Below are 25,211 nucleotides of genomic sequence, written 5' to 3'. Positions count from 1 at the left end.
ACGAGTAAACAACATTCTATGCAGATCTTAGTCTTAAACACTTCAAAAATGGAATAATCACAATCAAAACAATATAAACCATTTTTTACCAATTGCTCACTCGATGGAACTTGACATGTTGAATATATTACACAGACATATACAATGCACACAAACCCACATGCATGACATACAGACATGTCTCACTGGAGCTTGCTACTTTAAATATAGATACTTAGCTCAACTCCAGGAAAGTTACATGAACAGATCCATGCAGTTATCTTGCTATGTTATAAAAGTGGTTTGCCACTGCCGCCTTCTGTATATTGGGACACATGATACTTATGTCATGTCACCAGTGAATAGGTGTCTTCCACAGCCAACTATTTCCTAAACTACTGGAAGGAACTGTCTTTTAAAAACTCACTTTAAGAAAGCAGAGTGTATGTTTTCATGACCATGAAGATACTTTTAGATTAGCCTAAAACACTACCTCTTCTTTCGATATAACACTGAATAATAAAAAAAAAAGTATTTAAATATTATCTTTCCAAACTGTACTTCAGATCAGTGAATAATGATTCAGAAACAAGCTAGATTATTTTCTGCAAAGGCTAATACTTTTAACAAAATCATAGAAGAACAGGATTGCATCATTGGAAGTTCAGATGGAGTTTCTGAAAACCATGTGGAATTTCTGAAGAAACATCTTAAGCTCATCACTTCTTGAAAACAAGCAAGTGCTTATTCAAAAAACCCAAGCAATATCTATGTTGTTCTATACATCTGAGACAAATGGGAAGTTCTTGGAAAGCCAACCTAATTTAAAGGTGGTTACAATTCTATTGTAGGAATAGAGCACCTCAGTTTAAAAATTATCTTTAGTTTTGACTTGAAAACAGCTAACACATCTTTCACAATATCCAGTCCAACCGTAGATCTGGGGATATTTTTGATGCTTCCTTCTAGTAGAAGTATTCTGGAAGATCATCAGTTGCAGTTTCCTCTGTGACCAAAGATATTGCCTGGTTGGGACAAGAAATAACTTTTGCTGCTCTAGGAATGGTGGCCCAGAGAGCTAAAGCTTTTGAGAAGATAATTCTTTTTCCTAACAGAAACTGGAGAAATGAAGTAAATAAACAGGCTGCTAGTGCTGTTTATTGCAAGAAGATAGACTTCCTCCAATAAGCTGACTTTGTGAGGTTACTTATGAACTTCACATCTCATACATGCAGGTTGATTGGGGAAAAGGAGCTAGAACTAATGGAAGACACTACCACTCTTGCAAATGTCTATAGAGGTCAAGTAGTTGATCAAGATGCACTGCTGAAGGCCCTCCAAAGTAAAGTTATAAGGCTGCAGCTTTGGGCAGGATGAATCTAGAACCAAGCCTTGAGATCATACTTTATTACATTTAAAGAATGTCATTTTAATACCTCACATCAGGAGTTCAAATTCAAATCAGTTTATTACAGCCAGATACAGTAAAATATTTAATAGGAGAACTATTGCATGCATGCATGCATGCATGCGTGTGTATGTATGTATGTATGTACATGTATATATGTATGTATGTATGTATGTGTGTATATATATATATATATCAGAAAAACAATGAGTATAATAGGATCTAAAAATAAATAAGAACATATATAATACAATACAATAAAATAAAAATAGTATTATAAGGAGTGCTGAATAAATGAGTATCCAAACTTAATTGTTGGTGCAATGTATTGTATAGATGGTAGCACAAAACCGGGCGACTTGGGAGGATATTGTTGAACGTTGTCCAGAAGAAGTAACAGTAAGTAGAAATCACACTCTCTGCCTGGAAATTTCTTCAAGATCAGATACATAAATGAAGGCCTGTCTTCTAAAAGAAGACTCCCTTCTTATATAGGGTGCAGCATAGTAACATATGGTTTAGTTTCTACTGAGTCATCATCACATGAACATAACCAGAGAGTCATAGAACATCAGAAGCACAACTTCTCAAAGCTTTGCAAAGTTTTACAAAAAGCCTTATGATGAAAAATATTGTTGAAAATATTCTAGCTGGTATAAATGATCTCCCAGTCCCTTATGAAGTCCATGAGCAACATATTCTTCATTTATTGGGATAAAATGTAACTGTTCTTAACATGTTACAGGTAGTCCTCACTTAATGACAGTAATTGGGATTGGAATTTCCATCGCTAAGCAATGCAGTTGTGAAGCATGACATCACGTGATTGCATTGCTTAGTGACAGCAATCTCTGCAGTCCCCGTTGCTGTCATTAAGCAAGGATCATGGGTCATTAAGTGAGGACCTCACATGACCACAACTTGCAACTTCTTGCCAGTTTTCAACAAGCAAAGTCAATGGGAAAGTTGGCAGGAAGTTTCAAGTCCTGGTTACAATAAGCCTTTCCTTAGCAGCTCACAGGCAGGCTGGCAAGGGGTGGGTGCTGCGGCCTGGCGCAAGTGCAGACAGGGGGATTGTTGTGGTGTGGGGCAAGTGTGGGCAGGTGCACAGGTGGGTGCTGCAGCCCAGCATGAGCATGGCCAGGCAGGGGGGTGCTGCAGTGCAACGCGAGCACAGCCAGGCATGCACTACAAAGTGTGGGTGGGGGTGCTGTGGGCGGGATCTCATACTCCATAGCAGGGATTCTTGGGATAAAAAGTGACAGGAGAGAGTTGTGACCTTCTTTGGTGGCTTCCCCATTGACTTTGCTTGTGGGAATCTGGCAGGGAAGGTCGCAAATGGTGATCACGTGACCGCGGGAGGCTGCAACCATCGTAAGTGTGAGCTGCTTGCCAAGCACCTTAATTGTGATCACGTAACCATGGGGGTGTTGCGATGGCCACAACTTCGAGGACCGGTCATAAGTACCACTCATTCAGCACCATCATAGCTTCGAACAGTTGCTGAATGTGTAGTTGTTAACCGAGGACTACTTGTATACAAAAGTTATTAATTTGATTTTTATGTTCATTTGGGAAGAAAAGTCAGGTAAGTAATGTTCCTCAGAAGAAATGAAGAAACTTGCTTTTAAAAACAAAACAAAACAAAAAAACAGTGAATGAAACGCTCTGTATTTTCTTTGCATAAAATTAAGCAACAATGAACAACATATTAGAACTGGTTCTTTGTAGTTTGGTCCTGGGAACATTCCTTAATGTGACTCTCTTTACAACATTCTCCAACATAGTTTTGTAAAAAAACTATTACAACCAAGGCAATTTAAGAAATGATCACCAGTTTAAAAAAAAAAAGTAAGTTATCCTTAAAAATAGAATTCAAGTGCCCTAATTAACCTATTCATTTATTAAACAATTGTTTTGTTAATTAGGAGAGGATTGGAGTTTAATTATCAACGTTTGAAAACCAGAGGAAAATGTTTTATTGGCTTGTTCAGCTGTGAATCTTGATAAGAACAATTTATGAGTTTGTAATAAAGGATCTCTTTATGGAATGATGTATACAAGACAGCTGGCATACAGAGGAAAATTTAAATTGCTCTGTATATTGCTATCCTATTCTATACGAAGCGTTAGAATAGGAATGGCCAAGCTGAATGTATTGAAGAGCAATCTGAATGTTTATCAGAGTACAAGATAAGGATGTTAATGGAGCTTGTCTATGTAAAAGACAGTGCATGGTTAAGGCGTTTATTTAGTGTATATTTTCATTCCCATCTCTTTATTTCATTTGCATTATATTTATGTTATACTTATTAAACCCCCATGCAGCTTCTATCCCTATCCAGACTTTTCATTATCCTCTTCTGCAGTAGTTTCAGATGCAGGTGAGGCTTCTAGAGTGTGCTGGTCAGGAAAGTGACGTCAACACTTCTAATCTCTTCTGAATATAGAAAGAAGAAGGCTGATGCCAAAGAAAGGAGCTATTTATTTGGCCCTATATAATTTGGTATTTGGCCATATATAATTTAGTTTAATAAAATCTCAATGCTACCAAACACACAATTGCCCAAACTGTTTTGTTACTAAGCTAATGGTTTGCTTTAATTCCTCCTGCATTCAGCAAAATAGGCTTTTGGGAGGCAGTGCCAGCTGGTGGTGGAGAGAAGAAACAGAACCTGTTCCATCTGAGGAACATTTAAGTTCCAACTTTTAAACCCCCAAACCTTGACAATTCAACAACATCGTATCCTGAGCATAAGTTTCAAAGACTTTTTTTAAAAAATAGAGTCCATAATTTGCACAGAACATTGCATTTTTTTAATATTATAATGAAACCACAACTTTGTAAATGCTGGTCATTCAGAGTTAGATTTGAAATCAAACCAAACTATAACAATAAAGCAAATGTATCAGAGTCATTCACCCACATGCTGGTGAAGTGAATAATTTTATGTGCTATTTAAACAGAGGATCTTCTTAATGTTATTTATTTTCTTGGCTGTTTATAGGCCAAGCTTTGACAGCCAGATTAGGCTGCAAATGGCCAATAAGCAGAACTGTTCCTGCAGAAGTGAAAGTGGAGGGGGACCAGTATTATATAAATAAACATTGCCAGTCTGACCATTCCTCTAATTCTGCTTTCAACCAAGCATGCCATGAGTGAAAGTAATTAAAGACAGTGTGCAAACGTTGTTTCAGAAATGTGTAAACAGCCGTACAGCATGAGTCCAATCAGAAAAAAAGGAAGGGTTTTGGCAAGGTAGACAGTTCATCTTCTTTGACAAAGTATGGCATTCCCAATCAGGAAGCAAACGTTTGGAAAACCAGCAGGAAATTTTATCAGCGCAAATCACTTCCAAATGACATTTTTTGCTTGAAACATTTGTCAACTGAACTAAAATGACAAAGCAATCTTCCAAATCAGTCTTAATTTTGAACATCTCTCTCCCTCTTACTCACATACTAGGAAACACTTAATATTCTGGTTTCAGATCATAAAAATCTTTTGCCTTTTATACTTAATGCTTATGATACATCTATTTTTGAAGACAGTGTTTTGTAAGGCAGGGCCATGAACATTTGAATATCGAGAGATCAGATTGTTTCCAATGTATGTTTAATTCTTGCTTTATCTTTTGTGCTCCCATACTTCCAAAGGTGTTGTGAGCAAAATTGTCCATAAAGAAATTCAGTTTGAATTTGTAGCTCAGTCAGTTGGGAGTATTATTTGGATAATGAAAACAGCTTTCCAGAAATGTGCATAGATGCTTGTTGCTCAGTAGGCCCACGGGAAGGAAATCTGTGCAGCACACACGTGACTATGAGACAGCTGAAGAAATATGAGTGATGGAGAAGAAAGAGATAACAGAAAGGGATGTGTACTTTCTCAACAATAGTATTACAGGGACTTCACTGCCTGCACACAATGCCACTTAGTTTCATATGAACCTCCACTGTGGACCATCATTGTTGCATCTTGAAAAGTAGGGAGAGAAATAAAAGTTTGTGTCCTGTCCACAAAACCCCTCTTGCAAAGGTTTGTGAAAGCTCTTCACTGGCTCTTCCTGTTTAGGTACTGGCATTCCTCTGATTTTATTTCCATCGCTGCCCAGAAGTCTAACACCCACTTCTCCTTGGCACAGGTTGTTCCCTGACCCATGGCAGGAGGCAGGCAGAGCCATCCTTTAGCCTACTCTCACAGATTTCAAAACCACTGCACCCAGTGGAATAGCAGAATCTCAAGACTGAATTATATTTGACTAGAGACAGCACAGAAGCTGAAAACTCCACAAACAACCATGATAAAAGCAAGAGATAAAAACAAGTTATAGAGGGGAAATATCATTAGGTTGAAACATTGGTATATGTGTCATGTGCCCCATGACTTATTCATAAATGACAGCGCTCAGATAAAACTATGTAGTTTTCTTCCTCCTTGATTGTCCTAAGTGTTTAATGTGTTGCTTAATGAGTTTCCACTTTAATATTTAGAACTGTACTTATAAGTGTTATACTACATTTTTAGATAATAGCACTTCGAAGTGAAAGGAAGGAGACATTTTGAGCAAAAATCACAAAACCGCTATAACATCTGAATGTGTTTTGTGTCAAAAAAGTAATATGAGATAGGATTTCCCAAGTCTAGAGAAAGATTTGAGAATAACTTTCCTTACTTCTGTATCTCTTCTTGTCACTATACCATTTAAATTTGCTAACATTCATTTAGTAAAAAATTGATTTACTGTGGTTTCTTTAAAATGTTCTTTTAGCACAAGAGAGCACAATCGTCACCCCTCCCTGTCTTGGTGAACTAGCAATATTAACAAAAGGATTTCATAATCCAGTCCTTATCCCCAGTTTATTTAGCATAAATGTTTTAATTATACTGTAAAATTAATAGATCAACATAATGGAAGCTGCAGAGTCAAACAAATAAATATGGGTCTCCTTTCTCCATTTGGTGGGAATGACTTTGTTTGTTTGCTAAGAGCCGCTGCAAGAGGAGTGCATTTCAGATGACGGACTTACTGAACAAGCATAGCAATGGAGCACTGCCAAAATGTATCCCAAATTTCACATCAATGCATTCAGTAGGCTCTAATCTTTAAAAGAAACATCACTGGAAATGTCTATTAACATTTCCCTATGCTCTCCAGCCCACTCCCATGCCAGCCATTTCCCAAACCACCATAAAAAGCTGCTTCTTGCAAAGTTTCAGAGGCCAGTGGCCTAGTCAAGCCCACACTAAGATAGTTTCTGCTCTTAAAACAAGGCTATTTAAAGTATAATTCCATTTAATTGCAGTGAACATTTCTCTAGGGCAGTGTTTCTCAACTTTGGCAACTTTAAGAAGTCTAGACTTCAACTCCCAGAATTCCCCAGCCAGCATGGGAATTCTGGGAATTGAAGTCTAGACTTCTTAAGATTGCCAAGGTTGAGAAACACTGCTCTAGGGCTGGAGCTTTAAATTGTAATCAGATGATGGAAAGCTGGCCAAAAGAGGCACAATAGCACAATTTCTTAATAAAAAGAATAATTGTGTAATCTCAGAGCAAGACAGATTCTTTTTAAAGCGTGAGCTAAGTATTTCTAAAGAATTTCTGTTGTAGGATTTTAGTTCATACCAATGGTACCTATTAACTTAGCTTTTGGGAACTCGGTTATTCATGGAGTATTTTTTGTTGGGGTTCTGAAATGTTAGTAACAGAAGATCCCATGCAGAGTTCAGCTAGTTTTAGTGGTTTAGCAGAGTAGAAGCGTTCAAATTTGCACAAAGGCTTAACTAAGTTCATCAAAATAAACACCCTCCACACATTAGGAAAAGAGAAATAAAAGATAGCTCATGGTTTATTTTCAGATCTTCATACAAAACAATTTCATAGTAGAAACGGTCCTGTGCGGGTGAGTAATAAGTTCGAATGAAACCTACATGCTCCTGAATGCCAGCAACCTGAAGGGAAGTAAGAGAGCCACCAGGAGGAGAGAGGCTTCCCCCATACCTCCTGCAGGGCCACGAGGGAAGAAAAAAAAAAAGAGGGGGGGGGGAAACAGGAAAAAAAGGCGGGAGCCAAGCCCCTCCCACACAAAGCAGCAAAGCTAGGCCACAACGGAGTGGCCCCTTCTTTTGTGTTCGTGTGAGACAGGCTAGGTCGAAACCCCATATTTTTCCAACATTTTTGACACCATGAGGCAAAAGTTTAATTTTATGTAGAATATGCCTTGGATAAAACTAAAAGATGAAGATTTTCTCCTTTCCCAGTATTCCGCAGCAACCTTCTTACAAGTATGTATGTTTCTGTCTTTACAAATCCATTTTAAATCCATTTTAAAATAAATCCATTTTAAAATAATTGAATGATGGGGTCTGAAATACTACTGTTTTTGGCTAACGTAAGGCCAAGACATGGAAGAAATGGGCGTAAATTTCTGTCATTGTCACAGGTTTCTTGTGCAACCTTGTTTAACCCACTTATTGTTTACATAATACAGTTAAGTAAAATAGCAATGAATTCTTCCTTCTGGAGTTGCCAGCCCCTGAGAATATTAAGGCTGCAATCCAAAGCCCACATTTTCTGGGAGTAAATTTTATTGAACAGAAGGGAATTACATTTCAAAAGACATACTGTATGTCTCAACAGATTAATCCCCTCCCTTTCAAGTAATTGCTGAATTAATTGTTTAAATTTGCATTCAAACTTCAGTAATAATAACATTATTATTTATAATGTACAATCATAATTTATGATGTAACAAGTATTCATCAGAAAGAAAATCCATTTTAATGCTTTCTTTTTCACTCCCTATTTAATATGACAATTTATGCATTTCACTGCATGGGTTTTTGAGAGGACGAGCATCATAAAGATTATAGAGGATTTTATATCCTTTAATAAACAGCATAATAAAAATACCTTGGCCACAATCCATAAACAGCTGGATGCACTCTTGATGTCCATGGGTCTATGCTCCTATGCACATTTATGTCATGAAAATTGCTTAGTAATAAGCAAGCTGAAGCTTAGGCAATTTTATATTATGGCTGCTGTTTCTCCATTAACACTCAGTATGCTTTATTGGAAAAGACCCTGATGCTGGGAAAGATTGAAGGCAAAAGGAGAAGAGGATGGCAGAAGATGAGTTGGTTAGATAGCATCACTGAAGCAATGAGCATGAAACTGAGCAGACTCAGGCAGTGAGGGACAGGAAGGCCTGGCGTGATATGGTTCATGGGGTCACAAAGAGTCGGATACGACTTAACAACTGAACAACAACAAATGCTTTATTAAGAATTCTGCTCTGTTCTTAGAAGACCAAATAAATATTGACAATATAGCTCTGCATTTGTATTCCATCCATAGTCCTTTCCAACACCTGCTTGTTCCTTGTGCTAATCAGTCACTCCCACCTCCTTCCTTCTGCTCCACCCCATATTCAGGAACAATAGCTGAGACCAACTATCAGGGAAGACATGAAGCAAATCCATGGTATACAGTACATGCCAAGCCAGGAACCTGGGGCTGATGTCGCAATCAGTCTAGCATGGTTGTGCATGACTGACTTTTTTTTAAAAAAAGCTTAAAATATTCATGATTCTAAGTGGTTCATCACACTATATTCAACCAAATTGAATTTGTTCAACCAAATTTGCAGTTATTTTCTGCACATTTTCATTACTCAATAGTGCTTGCTGCCACATCCACTGTTAAGCTCCACTTAAAAGGTTAACATTTAGTAGTGAGATGAACATTTTTGTTTCAAAACCTTATTTTCTAGAAAATTGGCACTAGAAAACATATTTCTGTTTCATTATTATGACACATAAAACTTTATAAAATTGTCGTACTCTTTTTTTTTTAGTCATTGGACATGCTGAAATATGTAATGTATTTCCAGGTATATAGTAGTATTTTTTCTATGTCATTTTCAATAGGATTTTAAGTGTATTTGCAATAGATTCATATTTTAAATATGCAGTAAGTTACCTGCAACATAGTACAATGAGCAACAATAATTGGATTTCACAAAATCCTTTACACAGCTATGATGTGGCAAGTCAAACTATTTTTTTTAAAATATTTGTCTTTTCTCTTAATTTTTTAAAATAATCCTAAATAAATATAAGCCTCATTATATTGTATCCATCATTTTAATTTATTCATCAAATGTACATGGTAGCAAGTTACAGGTAATTATAAATATCTGTGCGCATGTATGTGCCTTCAAGTCAGTCTTGACCCCTGGTGACTGCCTGGACAAGTCCCTGAAGTTTTCTTGACAAGATTTTTCAGAAGTAATTTGCCCTTGCGTCCTTCCTAGGGCTGAGAGAGAGTGACTGGCCCAAGGTCACCCAGCTGGCTTCGTGCCTAAGGCAGGACTAGAACTCATAGTCTCCCATTTTCTAGCCTGGTGCCTTAACCACTATACCAAAGTGGCTCTGTACCACTCTCTATCTGTACTATCTATACCACTTTCCTAACCCAAAGAATTAGGATAAAGAACAATAAGCACTATAATCAGAACTAGAGTGGAGCTTCAATGGATGCCTGCAAGATTCCCATATGCCATGAAGTGACCAAAATAATAATAATGGATAAAAATGCCAAATCCAGTCTAAACATCTGGCTGACTATGCGACCAATAATGAAAATAAGAAAGACCAAATGAAGAATAGAAAAGAGACATGGCAAGGCAGAGTATTACATGGCCAGTACACAAAAAACTAGCAGGCAAAGCAGATAACAAGAAGACCTGGCAATGGCTAAGAACAGGAAAGTTGATGAAAGAGACAGAGGGGCTAATTCTGGCTGCACAAGACCAAGCCTTAAGAACAAATGCATACAAAGCCAGAATCAAAAAGAAACAAAAGACAGCAAATGCTGCCTCTGTAAAGAAGCTGAAGAAACAGTGGACCACCTAGTCAGCTGCTGCAAGAAGATCGCACAGATTGACTACAAACAACAGCATGACAAAGCAGCAACAATGGTGCATTGGAAAATCTGCAAGAAATACCGTTTGCCTGCAAGCAAGAACTGGTGGGACCACAAAACAAAGTAATAGAAAATGAAGAAGTGAAAGTGCTCTGGGACTTCAGAATTCAAACATTCAAATACCTGCCACATAACACCCCAGATTTAGCAATTGTTGATAAGAAAGACAAAAAAGTCTGGATAGTGGATACTGCAATACCTGGAGACAGCAGAAGAGAAGAGAAAGAACTGGAGAAAATCACAAAATACAAAGACCTGCAAATAGAAATAGAACGACTGTGGCAAAAGAAAGCAAAGATAGTACCAATAGCAGTAGGCTCCTTGGGTGCAATCCCAAAACATCTAGTACCACTTGAAAACTGTTGGCATTGACAAAATCACCATCAGTCAATTGCAAAAGGCAGCTTTATTTGGAACAACTTACATCCTGCAATGATACCTTTAACACCATCAAACAACAACATCTGCCTATCCCAGGTCCTTGGGCTGTGTAGTTTGATCAATAATTAAAGGGGTTGGTGTGAGTCTTCCGGGCTGTGTGGCCGTGTTCTGGAAGTTTTGTTTCCTAATGTTTTGCCAGCATTTGGGACTGGCATAGGCAGCCCAGAAGACCCACACCACCCATCGTATTCCGGCCGTGAAAGCCTTCGACAAAATTAAAGGGATCCTTAAGCCTCTCACCTCAATAGAAAAAAATTACACATTCCATCAAATTCTCTGCATATACAGCTGAATTATTACTCTCCATCACTGGATGCGATCAAGCAGAGGCTAGGCAGATATTCATCAGGGATCCTTTAATTAAGTTTCCTGTGCTGGAAAGGGAAGTGGACGATGCCTTAAATGACTCCTTTCAAAACGCTTCAAGCCTAGGATGAGGCTGCGTTTCTTTTAAAGTACTGTTTATAACTTACAGTATACACTCCCTTTGGGTATTTGCCCCATTTTTTAAAAAAATGAAGACCCTATTTCCTTGACTAAACTATTCTCACAAGTTTTGGTGGCCCAAAAGACTGACACCAAGTTCACTTTTACCCATGAAAGATTTTCTGGAAATTCAGCTTCTCCACTCCACCTTTTAAGGCACAGATTCTTAGGTTAACATGACTGGCTCTTGGCCCCAGGAGGGGAAAAGTCAAAGTTCATTTGGAAATGACACATTGTGACCTGCAGTCTGCTGTAGCACATTAAGTCTGACAAATGTTCAGAAATGATGACTAACACAAGCCAAGGGAGAGAGTCACACTTTGGTTATTGTACCCAGCAGTTCACCTTCTGTAGTCACAATGTGGATGGTATGTTGGTTAAGAATAAACACAGGCAGTAAAAGGGTTTCCTACATCGTCCTTCTGTGTTAATGTGGTTCAGTGCCTCTGTCATGAAAATGACAGTTTCCCACACTCTGAATCACAAAGAACGTAGTATGTAACTCATAGAAAGGTGGCATTTTAAACTTCCCTGAACACTTGGACATGGCAATGTTATATTACATAATTTGGAGAAGCCAAGCGTACAGAAAAAGTTTAAGCTTTGTGTGTTTATGTGGATATTAGATAGCCAGGGAAGAGTTCAATCCTATGCCAGATCATAAAGCATTAAGTCCCATTCCGTTCAAGATAAGTATACACAAAATTATATGTGATTTATATTTATCTGAACCGAGAATTATAATACAGTACCAAAGCAGCCATGCAGAGTTTTGGTTAATCAACCCAAAGGGTCATTTTTGTTATGTCATGTTTTGTTATCTTGCCTTCACAGAATAAAAATATTCCTTTAGGGTTTTTTTTAAGACTACGTAACAAAACAACAGTTGGAAATGGAATATTACCTTGCTGGAGGCAATGATCAAACCTATTCCTCCCGCCGCTTTTTTTTTTTGCATAAGTTGACTGTGCAGCCTTCATGAATCACATTTTATTAAACTCAGAGGGTACTTTGTGAAGCTTTAGAACAGCAGTCCTTAATCTAATGGCATCTGCAAGGAGGGTCAAAACAGGCAAGATGACGGTAGAGAATGGAGTATACCTGACTTGTCAATAGTACTTGTGGGGGGAAAAATTGAATAGTAGTTGACTACAGACTGAAAATCCATCAGTAATAGGATGTGACTGCAAATGAAATTTTAGGCTGCATTAACAGCCTACTTTCTCAGTACTAGGAAGTATTTAGTAGTTAGTATTTTTTAATATTTATTCTGAGTTGGTCAGACGTTATCTCAAGTATTATGTCCAGTTTGGGCTGATACATGAAGAAGGACTCAAACCAAGTGGAACAGTTTTGGAAAAGAGAAATGAGAATGATCAAGAGACTAAAAATTGTGACAGCACTCTTGAAATACCTGAAAAGATGTCACACAGGAAAAAGTCCAGGCCTGTTTTCTTTTGTTCTAGAATGAATGACACAGAAGAATGGATTTAAGCTACAAGAAAGCAGATTTTGGCTGAATGATATGATATGATTTTATTTTTTTTTAAGAAGAGCAATAATGAAACTTATAACTCAGAAAGTAGGTGAACAGAGGCTGGACATCTTTATGGAATGCTTTAACTTCGGGGGTTGGATTTGATAATCTAAATGGCCCCTTCCAATTCTTTAAGTTTATTACTGTATGATTTACATTTTTTTAAGCAAATACTATCAGCACTTATATCTAGAAAATTACAGGATTCATTTGCACTTTGTGTTGTTGGGCATGTTCGTGTGTCCTTGTATGTGTGTGTGTAAAATGAGCTTGATTGAGGCTTGGAATCTATTTTCAATAGCTAGTATCTTAAGTAAGGAAAAATAAACACAAAGTCAAAATTTCCTGCAGGACAGTAGGAGGGAGGGGGTGTATGCGATCAGATCAACTAAAAGTTGATTATATGTTTTCCCAGGATGTTCCCCACTGCATCTCTTTCATCCTTTGTCCTTCTCCATAGCTAGAATTTCTCCATGGTTTACAAAATAGTTTCAGAAGTGAATCCAATCTGCAATAGAAAACATTTTCTTGGTTTAATTGTTGTCAAGCCAGTAGCTTATAGCCCCAAAACAAAATAAAACAAAACCCACCTTTCCTAGGAGAAAGTCTTGTTCAGATCTGAGTATTAATGAATGCTCTGACAGATGGAAATCCTGCTGATAATTTTAGGCATTCGAGGAATGATAATTGGAATTTATGGGAAAGATGGGGGGAGGAGTAAAAATAAACTCCCAAGGCCCTAGCACCTCAACACCTTTTTTGTAAAAAAACTCAAGGCATACACACGCACGCGCGCGCACACACACACACAGTTGTTTCCCTTTTCCTTTTTTACATGATTGAATTTAGCACACTGAGGTCACTGTTTTCCTTCTATAGATAGGTGAGATGCAGTTTAGTTTAGAGTTGTCACCAGGGGGACTTCAATTTTCTGTAAGATAAACATTACTAAATCCAAACTTGTCTGTTAATTCCTCCATGTTTGTCCCTATGCTGAAAACATTTTTTTTCTTCTTTATATATCCTGCAGCTCAAGACAAAAGAAAATTTCTAAAACTCTAAATAATTGGGCTGTTTTCTGTGAAGTTAGATGCTCATTCACCACCAAATTTATTATGGCCATGAAATACAGTCTTTCTAAAGTTAAATTAAAAGAAACATTATTTGGCCTCAGTTTTCTTCACATACGTACATTCCTGCTTCTTAAACCAATTATTTCTATAATATATTTGAAAAGTAATTCTAAAGTAGAAAGAAAAGGAAAGGAAATTCAAGTTTCCAAGTTTGGGTTTAAAATGAGAACATAACTATTTGTTATGTATCTGACGAATCATGATTCCTCAATAGTTAACTTGTATGTCTTGGTGGCTGCAATCACAATACTTGAACCACAAGATCACAATTTGCTTTAAATTATGCTATTCCAGATTAAGACTTCTATGGAATGAAAATGGTGGATGGGATTGTGCATGAATCCATACTAAGCAGAATTCAGAATTTTATTCAGTATTTCAAAACTGCTAAGAGCCAGTTTGGCATAGTGATTAAGGCACCAGGTTAGAAACAGGGAGACTGTAAGTTTCAGTTCCACCTTAGGCACGAAGCTGGCTGGGTGACCTTGGGCAGTCACTCTCTCTCGGCCCTAGGAAGGAGGCAATGGCAAACCACTTCTGAAAAACCTTGCCAAGAAAACTGCAGGAACTAGTCCAAACAGTTGCCAGGAATCAACACTGGCACCCCCTCTCCCCCAAAATTCAAAACTCATGCTGAGATGATGTGGTGATGGTAAAATTAACCACCTGTCTGATCTGCAGTAATTCTACTTGAATGCATTGAGGAATTTATGTAAGGCACACACAGTTATGTCTGCATATTATACTTGTTATTAGTTTCGAGGGAGAACAGTATTCCTGAGGAAAAAATAAAGTGATTATGCATGTGGAGGCATACTCACTTGTACACCTAGCTCTTAGAACTAAAGCATATGGCTTACAAAAACAAAGATAGTAAAGTGGCATTATACTTAACTCCTTCCCCTGAAACCTTGTCCAATCTACATAGACAAAAATACAGGGACCAAACATGATTCACATATATTTATTTAAAATACTTTTAGGTTGCATTGCAGAATACAACCAGCCAAGGCGATCTATACCAGGGATTTTCAAACCTGTTCAGGCTACAGAACTAGTTAGTTTTTAAAAAAACTGTGGAACCCTTGATCAAAAGGCAAAGCTTCTGACAAGTCCTGCCCTTTCCACTGGACCTTAGAAAAATTGCTATGGATGCTTTTGGCCTGACTGAACTTTTTCTCCCCGCTTAATCCCTACTCCATCAAGTTCTCACGGAACCTTTGATTGACAGCCATTGCAGTCTCATCAAAACACAAAAGATATATGGCTGCAGAAAATATATGAGTCTTCCACCTTGGGTCTATATCACAGAGTTTGTTGCACTGCAGAAATGTGGTTCTTAAAACACAGGCGAATGGATGGTGCATCAACCAACATTGAATGGTTTCTGTGTATTCTCTTGTTGGGTCTATCCTTGGTGACCACTGTTGGTTTTTTTATTTCACTAATATTGTTTTTATTCTTTTAATGTGTTGTTAGCTACCCAGAGTCACATTTGCAAGATGGGTGGCCATATATAAAGTTTTCCCCAGCTGGTGAAGAAATTTTTGACTCTTCCTTATTCCTGTACAAGAGCTCCTATCCTAGTCATTTTCTTCCCCTCTCTTCTCTCATGCACCCGCTATTTGTAGATTTCCCTATGCCATAGCCAGTTGAAATCAAGAAGAGCAAGTTATTTCTTTTTAAATCTCACAGCAATATAGATACACTCAGCTACAATTGAGGAAATAATTAAGGATGGCCCTAACCCTGCAAAAATATCCAATCACAGTAAATGTCACATTTTCAAAATTAATAATAAATAAGCAAATTAAGGATGCAGTAGGCATAAATACTGAAAGGGACAATAACTTTTGTCAAGAGCTAACTCCCTGCTTTATCCAATTAACTAAGGGGTCCATGAAGCCATATACTGAATTTTCTGAATGGCCAACTTATCTATTGCTAGAATTGGCTTCTATGATATATGCTTATTGGGTCAATCTTCTGTAGTTGACTCATCATTTAAAATGCCTAAACTTCTCACTTTCCACTTCTGTTCAGCATTGACCAATACCTTTCTTTTAAGCTCTCAGCCACTACCTACTAATATCTCAGCCCAGATATGACAACATTTTCTTTACATAATGTTCCTCTCTATATAAATAAATATAAGGAAGCATACTGTTGTGGAAGCAATATATTACAGGAATATAAATTGGGATCTAATGGCGTAAAATAATAAGTAAATCAGGGATAGTATTTGCTCACCTGAAATTAATATGTTTCCTTATGAGATCCTGGGTATTTGGAAGCCAACAGTTGGCTTCAAATTTAGTCACTGAGTAACTCTTGAGATGAAATTTCTCTTCTTTCTTGAAGTTCTTTAAAAGCAAAGCAAAGACTGTTATGACATTCCCTAGAATTTTTCAAAAAAGAACTATAGAAATGTAGAAGATAGTGAAGGGTACATGTCTGCTCACACCAATTCATCTGTGATCATTTGCCCAGTCAAATAATCACCCCTAATGCTTCTTTTTTATAACTTATGAAAAGATTCAAGATTTAAAAAAAAAAAAATCAGATGCACAAAAGGCATGTGTGAGTATAGCCATGTAGGTTATAGATTGACAGTAAAACTGTTGCTTTTATGTTACCCCAAACTCACGATACTCCACAATGTTCATGATCACATATTCCGCTTTATGATAATTTTAAATAAAATGCTATGCCATAAATGAAATGTAATTGTATGTGCAAGTATTGACATTTCTTGATTTGCGTTATTTAAAATGTGTAGGTTTGTAACTGAAATCATAAATGCAATACACAGCTGAAGAATTTAATAAAACCTCAGGTATGAACTAGCACTTGAAGAATATTGGAAACTTGTGATCAGAAGCTGACAAAGGACCATATAATATCACAGTTGCAGTAGCATATTAGATATTGTTCTGACTTTGACTTGTCATAAAATAACAATTGTAAAATTTTCATTTAATAACCAAAAAAAAAAAGCAAAATAATTAAAATATTTGTGAGATTTCTTAGTTTTAAAAAATGTTGGGAAATTTCAGCTTTGACACATCAGTAAGAAAGAAATGTCCTGCTCCCAATTACCAAGATTTGAAAATATATATTAAAAGTTAAAGTATGCCATTCAATATTAGGGAAAACTGGAGCTTCCAAAGCCTATGCATCTCAGTTGTCACTCTGAACTTTGGAACAAAGGCTAGACTGTAAAAGCAGTTTATAAAAAATATTATGAAATACTCCAACTGGCATTTTTATGACCATATTAAACAACATTCAAGGGGTATAAATTATATGCAATGAAAATAAATAGGTTCTTTGACTTGATTTTAATATCAGATGCATACTTATTAGTTTCAGGGAGGATCTATTTTCTGTAGAGAAAGGACCTTTAATATTTTTGTTTTCTTGCCCTACCAGCTATCATGTGGAAATCATAAATGTCATCTTCCATTTAGTTCACTGAGTAAAATTATAATTAAATCACTTGAGGTAATGACCTGCTCTTCCCTGAAGGTGTTAATTTAGATTCAAAGCATTCTTGCTTATTTTAAAGACACATTACTTTCCCACATGTACAAGATGTATAAATCAGCATCTATAGTTCCAAAAGGTCATCCCATGAAGAATGGGAAATTCTGAGTTTCCTGCCCTCTACTTTCTCTTTCAGTAAGAACTTCAACATTGCTATTTATTCAAGGTTCAAGGATAGTGGGAATGGGGCTGGGAGGTTGGGACGATGAGCTAATAATTTATCATTTATAATTGTTAATTCAATGAAAAGCTATCAATGTAGACCAATTTATTGATTAGCACTAAGATACAAAAGAAGCACAAATGAATCAAAGGAGAAATTGCTGGGAGACATCATCATCACTTCTAGTTCTTCAAATTCATCATGCTTTCATGTAACAAAATTACCTGATTCCATAAGAAGTTACATGGAGAAGGAGAATTTATATTCATGGTTCTCAGTACATATACAAAGTTAAGAGGCAGCAATTTGATATTCACTGAAGAGGAGACAAAAACTTTATCTTACCTTAGATACTGAGGCTACCAGAGACATGGATAAAATTTATTTACCAACTCAGTTGCAAAGACAGGAAGCTACTGCTGAAAGAAAAAAACCCTGTGTTGAGCTCTTCCTTTTGTTCATATAATGTCTATGAATGTTGCAATCTTATGACAACAGTGTCCCACAAGAAAGTTCCTTTCTGAAGCCCAATTTTTCATCATGAAAAGCTGCTTGCCCTGGACAACAGAGTAACTGGCCAGCTAATAAGATGAGCCAACCCAGTTTAAAGAGCTAAGCAGCTGATTAAACAAGAAAGTTTAATCCTGAGATTTTTTTTATTCTTGCTAATGTGGGTTATACTGTATATGGATAAATAAATCCATTGTAATTAATCAATGTGTTCATTTTAGGAACATTTGGATTTTTTATCTGTGTCCATCTGAGCATAAATTTGTGCATAAATTTGTGAAATTCAATCTAGCAATTAGCAGAAATTAGAAAAGGGGTGGAATGATGGGGTGGAGAAAACACAGACATGTAATCTGGAATCAGTATAAGAAATAGAACTAACATTGTTGACTTTCCCAAATTGTAACTTTGCTCTTTTTGAAACAGGAGCTGATCAGGTCAAGGTACACAGTATTAGAAAACACAACAAAGGTGTAATATATTTATTGACTACACAAGGATCTTGTTTTACAGTGAAATTTTTGAAGCAATTGCTGCTTAAATAACAGAAATCAAAGAAATTCATGCTAAAAGATATTTTTAAATTATCTAAAATTAAGAAAACCAATAGCAAAACTATCAGTAAACCAAATGTTTAGCAAAGAAAAAAAATCACTAGTAGTAAATACAGTTGGTTGTAGAATTGTTTTCAAAAACATTAATAAGATAATATTACATATTGGGTTGGATTCAGAGTAGTCTTATTTAGAGTTAATTCACTGAAGTCATGGTTAATAAGTTCCAGTGATGTCAGTGGATATACTCCAGCTATGACATAATTCTATACTTTTGAGACAGGCCAAAACTTAAGCTATTGTTTACTTATTTATTGAATAAACCATAATTGGGTGGATTTGCATAACACATGGAGCCTTAAACTATAGTTTGCAAATCAGAGTTAACAAAATAGTTTAAGCCAAAACCAAGATAACCACACTGTGATTTAGTCTGATATATAAATCCAAACACAAACTTTCATTTGCTGTTATCACAATCTCTTACATAAGCTGAAATGCATAACATTTTCTTCTACATATATTCTATCTATCTATCTATCTATCTATCTATCTATCTATCTATCTATCTATCTATCTAATTTATATGCCACATCTCCCCCAGAGATGGGTGGCATATAAATATTCATATAAATATTCATCTTAATTGCACGTGTCATTTTCTCATTTTTTTTTAACTGTAAACAGGCCTCACTTGGTCATCCACAAAATGATTTGTCTTTTCATCCGATAGTCTGTCATGTAGCCACCAATGTAATATGCAACTCCTGCTTATCACAACCCCTTCCCCCCATTCCCATATTTTTGACAAGGTATCAGCTCTTTGAAAGGTTTTCACATATGCTTGAAACTGTATTGAGAAAATGTGGTTTCCCTAGGTCTCCATCTGGTGTTTTGGGACTGATAGTAAATCCATTTTAAATGAACCATGAACACTATAGAATTTTAACAAGGATAACATTTAAGACACAGTCTTTTTACTTACATAAACTCTATTCTGGAATTTGGACAGCAGCTAATTTACTACAAAAACACCCAACTTGATATATTGTCATTAAGCAAGACTTCTAAAAAGCTATGATAACTTTAGTTATCTGATATCTCTAGTATCTTACCATCTTACTTTTGTAAAAGATGTGACTTCTTTTGTTGTCAAAGCAGCCTTCAATTCTGCCATGAAGGTTGTCCAAGGACCTCTGGTAAAATGAATTCAGATGTCTTCCTCCCCACCCACTGGCCTAATAAAGACCACACTATGTTCCCTTTGAAATCTCTCTGCTGGAGAACTGCCATTTAATTTGCAGGGAACATATCAGCATATGGGATGGTCAGGATTTTATGGTTCATCCATCTGTAACTTCAGAATGTCTGAAATTGGTCTCTGGGTACTGCTAACATCAGGTGTGGTCTACTGCAAGAGACTTTATATCGGTTACATCATCTCTAGCTTCTTGATGAATCGTATTTTATCATTTTTTAATCTGTAAGTATAATATGAAGAAGGCATAAACCAATTTTAAAGTTCTGTATGAGATCTTTTTATTAAAAAATATGAATATAAAGAAAGAGAAAGAACAGCCTTTATTAAAAGAGATCTACTTTTCTTATGTATAAATAAATAAAAGAGATCTACTTTTATTATGTATGTTTTCCTGAGCTATTGTTGCATATCCCAGATTCTTGGAAACTGACAAAATGAAACATAGTTTCTTAAAAAATACTATATTACTATAGGGCTTACTTTTTCCCCTGCATTCAGTTTAACATCAAGTATTGTGCAATTCATTTATTTATTTGGAACTCAAAGTAGCATTCAGAGCACTCCTGTCTCCAGTATTTAACCTATTACACCAACCTTTTGGTAGATTGGGCTGGGAGAATCTGGCTAGTCCAAAATCAGTTGCTGAGTTTACATGGCCAAAGGTGTACATGCTGGAAATAGTGAAACCTTCCCAAAAAATATCATGCCCTCTTAAAATGTTTTATTCGGTTCAGATTATGAAATGATTGATAGAACAAAATACTTGAATCTTAAAGCCAACTGTGCACTAGAATAAATGATTGGTCCATCCATATAGTATGCTAAATGCAAAATGAGCACCCCACCAGGATCCCCTTCTGTGGGCCCCAGAACCTTCCAAAGTGGGGAAGGGTATGGCCAAAATTTTTTGTAATTCTGAGGTTACTTTAAGACTGGTAGTTACTTAAGGCAGTCATGCTGCTCCCTTCACTCCTGAACCCCTCTCCAAAGTGGCTCCTTAACCCACCCATCTTTGAAGTGCAACCCTTAGGTAATTCTGGCTCAGTTGCACTGGCTCACGGTTGTTTTCCAAGTCACATTTGATTTATAAACCCTTTATGGCTTGTGACCTGCCGATCCCAATATGTCACTAGCTGGAAGAGCAGCTCTTCAATTAAGAGTCACTTAGGATGTGATGCCACCCAGAAAAGGGCAAGAAATAACGAGGCCAGGGCCTTCTTAGGGGTGGCACCAAGCTGTGGAATTCTCTTCCCCTTGGGGTACAGCCCTTGTCCTCTTGGCTGCTTTTAAAGCAAATTTGAAAACCCACATTATAAATTGCCCTTCTCTTCTTGATTGGTACTTTATATTTATTACATTTAATATCTAGTTTAGGAAATACTTGTCTTATTGAACTGGTTTTATGTTTTATCAATTGCAGATTTTACCATTTATCTTGTTTTGCAAACTACCATGTGCTGGACTGCCAGAAGTGTACAGGTAGAATGATGACCCTAAACCAGTGGGCCTGGGATTTTCCTGTCCTTGGAGAACTCTAGCCAACTTATATAAATGGGAACCTTCTGCCATCCTCTTCAAATACATTCCACACACCTTTGGTATAGTTAGTGTCCTACAGATACAACTCTGATCATGATACTTGACCACCACAAGCCAGGCTCAGTTAGTCTGATGGATCCAGGCTGAGAAAGCCTAGGCAGAGATCATAGTTCTTTAGAGGCAAGTCAAATGAAACAGTCCATATCACTTTTGTCACTTTTCTTCTGTATAAATATACCTCCATTTCTGCAAGGCTATCCAGTAAGAAACACTGTCAAAGTTCATAGACTTTGTTCATAGAAGGTAGCAGAGAGGAGAGCCAATTTGGTGTAGTGGTTTAGGCACCAGGCTAGAAACCAGGAGATCAGGAGTTCTAGTCCCGGTCTCCCTTTAGGCACAAAGGCAGCTGGGTCACCTTGGGCCAGTCACTCTCTCTCAGCCCTAGGAAACAGGCAATGGCAAACCACTTCCAAAAAACCTTGCCAAGAAAACTGCAGGGACTTTTCCAGGAGTCACCAGGAGCCAAAAAATGACTTGAAGGCACCAAAAAGCAGGGGGAGAGAGGAGTGAAAAAGTTGGCTCCCTGACTACACCTGCCCTATAGGCATCTCCAGAAAGGGCAGCGGCTGCACACTCCCACCATCTGCTCCTTGCATTGAAGTGAGCTGCAAATTGAAATTCCATTGGAGTGTTTTCAGATTCAGCTGAAGCAAAGAGACCGTCAGAAATCCTCTTTAAACTCACCCTTATCCAAACAGGAAGCTGACCCCTGACCCCCGGATGTAACTGAACACCAGTGGAAATTTCATTATCCTGTTTCAGCTGTACTAAGTGAAAATTAATTGTGTAATTATCTGGATGAGCGCATGTGTAAAGGTTTACAATGTGCCAGTTACATTATGTAACTCGTTAGGGATATGGTTTTGAGCTGAGGCAAGACTGTTGTATTAAAAAAAGTGGAAAAGATGTTCATAAATTCTTTTGATGGAAGTACACAAAGGATGTCTGAACAAACTTTGATAATGACAAAGGAATGCTGCACTTAATATTGGAACAGGATTCTTTCCCTACATCTGGTTTGGGAAAGAGTTTCTCATGTCATGAAATAGATTGAGTGTGAACACATTAAAGACACAGCTTCACAAACCACAATTTATCTGATATTTAATGCTTTACCAATTGAACAAAAGGCCTTTATCTTGATATTTATGTATGTACAAGCATTAAAGAAATAAGAAAAAATGGACATTTTTCTTCATTATACAGTAGTTTAGCAGCAATGTATGATCGCAGCATGGTCTAATTATATTTTTAAATGTATAACAACGCTCATAAATTGAGGAGGGGGTAATATTTTATGACTCATTCTCTGTAGTCTTGGGAATAACAAAAATTACCAGGCAGTCAATGGTATTTGCATTTCAAAGCTACTGTGCTGTTTAGATAAGAGGATACCAGGATGAAAGGTGCAGTTTGGATCATTCTGCACAAGGCTTTGAAAAGACATATTCCCTTTCAACAGCCAGCATCCTAGTAAAATAGCCTTTATTTACCCAAAAGCAAAGGCGGGGGGGGGGGCTTTAAACAAAGAATTCTGAACATGGTTACATATTTGGAAAGAAAAGCAGCAGCTGACTCTTGATATAACTGTGCGGAAAACACACGAACTTCATGAAGTTTCAGTCATCTAGCAGAAGTGAAATGTTTGGGATTTCTCTCTTTAGAATGTCAAATCAAAGCAGTTGATTTATAAATCATCAGTTCCACATAGTGGCATTTCTTCCTAGTCCTAAATCATCCTTTAAAACAAGGCACATATGAAAACAATCAGTGAAATTTGCTTTAGATTAAGGCTGAATCTCTACATAGAGTGGAATGGGGTGATGGAGCGGGTGGCTGATCTTTAAATGCTCCACTGCATTTTTTAAATATCTTGAAATGAGGTGGATAAGAACTTTTATTATTTACTTGGGGTTTAAAAAAATAGAACACTGCAAAATATATTCCTCCCTACATTCCAGAGTGGTTCAGGCCTGTTTCTTTTATAAATTTCTATTACCTTATCCTCTAGATCCTCATCATCAACCTCATCCATTACAGATCTCCAATACTGTACCTTCTTGGTACATCAGATACCTTCTTCAACCACATTAAAACAAAGAAGAGAAGATGGACATCATTTACATGGGTGTCAAAAGCAAGGTGTTAATAGTGTCTTCTTTATCCAGAAGGATACTACCATAACAGTATGAAATCCACTGAGACATCCAGGAGAATTAATCTCCATCCAGTTCCTCATGATGAACTCACAACAGGTATGTCATGGGGAACGATACTGTATGAATTATAATTTTACAAAGAATAATCACTCCTGCTGGGAATCCACCATTACAGCATATATTTTAATGAAAATCTACTTGCATTCCATGTCAATAATAATTTCAAGAGAGCATATGTAGAACAATGCCATTGAGAATCAACTAGTGTAGCAAAAATTTTTATATATACTGTATATACTTATGATATCCAAGCCAGTTATTTTATGGATCCAGATTGATTCTGGCAGGCACTTGGGGATTTTTCTCTGTGATCTGACAGGCAGTTCTGTCAAGTGCTTGGTCAAACTGCTGGATGTGATTGCTTTGACCGGCATCTCCCTGTCCACCAATCCCAAGGAGCTCCTTAGTGTACAAATGAGCTCCAGGAGATGAAGTGACACAAGCAAAGCCTGATGTACCCATGGAAGAATCTGACAAACACTGGTGAGGGCTCATGTTTAAGTCTGCATTGTGACCATAAGGGCAGCAAAGCTCCAGTACTTCTCTTCCCTATTATGTCATTGAGATAAGCAGCTCTAGCAGCTCTTTTTAAAGTGATCCTTTTCCAGGTATGAGAAGACTGGGCAAGACAATCCACTTAGAATTTTTTGTAAGTTATTTGTGCAATTTTTTGCCAATAAAATCATTCACATTTGCTCAAGCCTCAACTCTGTATAGGCAGGGTCAGAAGGGGGTGACTAGGGCAACATAACAGAGTCACCTTGTGTGAGATGGGCGGCTATATAAATATAATAAATAAAACAAATAATATTACACTTAACTGGGCTTCTTTTTGGCTTGTAGATTTGAGGAAATGGATAGGGTACTCAGTGGTATGAGTTCCATCATTTAAGGGCTGGACCTATGCGCCAACTAACTTCTTCAGACAGCTGGGATAGATATGATTTTTTGAATCCAGGGGCTTTCAACTCTTCTTAAAACCTTTAAGAACTTTCTTCTTTAAAAAGGCAATGGCATGCCTCCTCCTTAAGAAGACTTTCCTGGATTCAACCATATTGGATAACCATCACGTCATCAACTTTTACTTCCTTAGGAGGATTGTAGAGAAGATGGGAAGAGTGTTAGCAGCAGATTGCCTAGATGAAAAGCATTCCCTGGACTTCTTTTTTTAATCTGGAAGTCCAAAATCAGTGTTGGGATAAAAACTGCCTTAGTTGTTCTGAAATTACGTTCATCAGGACCTGAATGGAAGTAGTGCCACTTTTCTAGTGCTTTCAGCTTTCAGTGGCATTCAGGACCATCAATCATGGTATCCTGCTAGACTGCCAAAAAGGGGTGGAGTTAGGGAATTCTTTTAACCAGTGGTTCTGCTTTTTCCTCTGTGGGGG

General features: G+C 37.1%; 1 long non-coding RNA gene across 4 annotated transcripts in view; it reads right to left on the bottom strand.

The window, feature by feature from the left end:
- Positions 1-9,567: 9,567 nt before the first annotated feature.
- Positions 9,568-25,211, bottom strand: part of LOC112541014 (uncharacterized) — a 91,272-nt gene continuing 75,628 nt past the window's right edge. For 2 of the 4 annotated variants that reach the window (XR_015797877.1, XR_015797881.1), the window contains 3 exons: positions 18,026-18,099; positions 16,222-16,334; positions 9,568-13,346 (listed from right to left, as the gene is read on the bottom strand). This is a non-coding gene — a long non-coding RNA (uncharacterized LOC112541014). The remainder of the gene's footprint in view (positions 13,347-16,221; positions 16,335-18,025; positions 18,100-25,211) is intronic. The other 2 variants (XR_015797878.1, XR_015797882.1) reach the window with 1 other exon arrangement.

The sequence above is a fragment of the Python bivittatus genome, unplaced genomic scaffold, assembly GCF_059951505.1.
Source record: "Python bivittatus isolate LINGU-HERP-01145 unplaced genomic scaffold, Pbiv_v1 ctg000020_np1212, whole genome shotgun sequence".
In the NCBI taxonomy this organism is placed as follows: domain Eukaryota; kingdom Metazoa; phylum Chordata; class Lepidosauria; order Squamata; family Pythonidae; genus Python; species Python bivittatus.
Note: the sequence above shows the minus strand (reverse complement) of the source record. Positions and strands in the feature narration are given on the sequence as shown.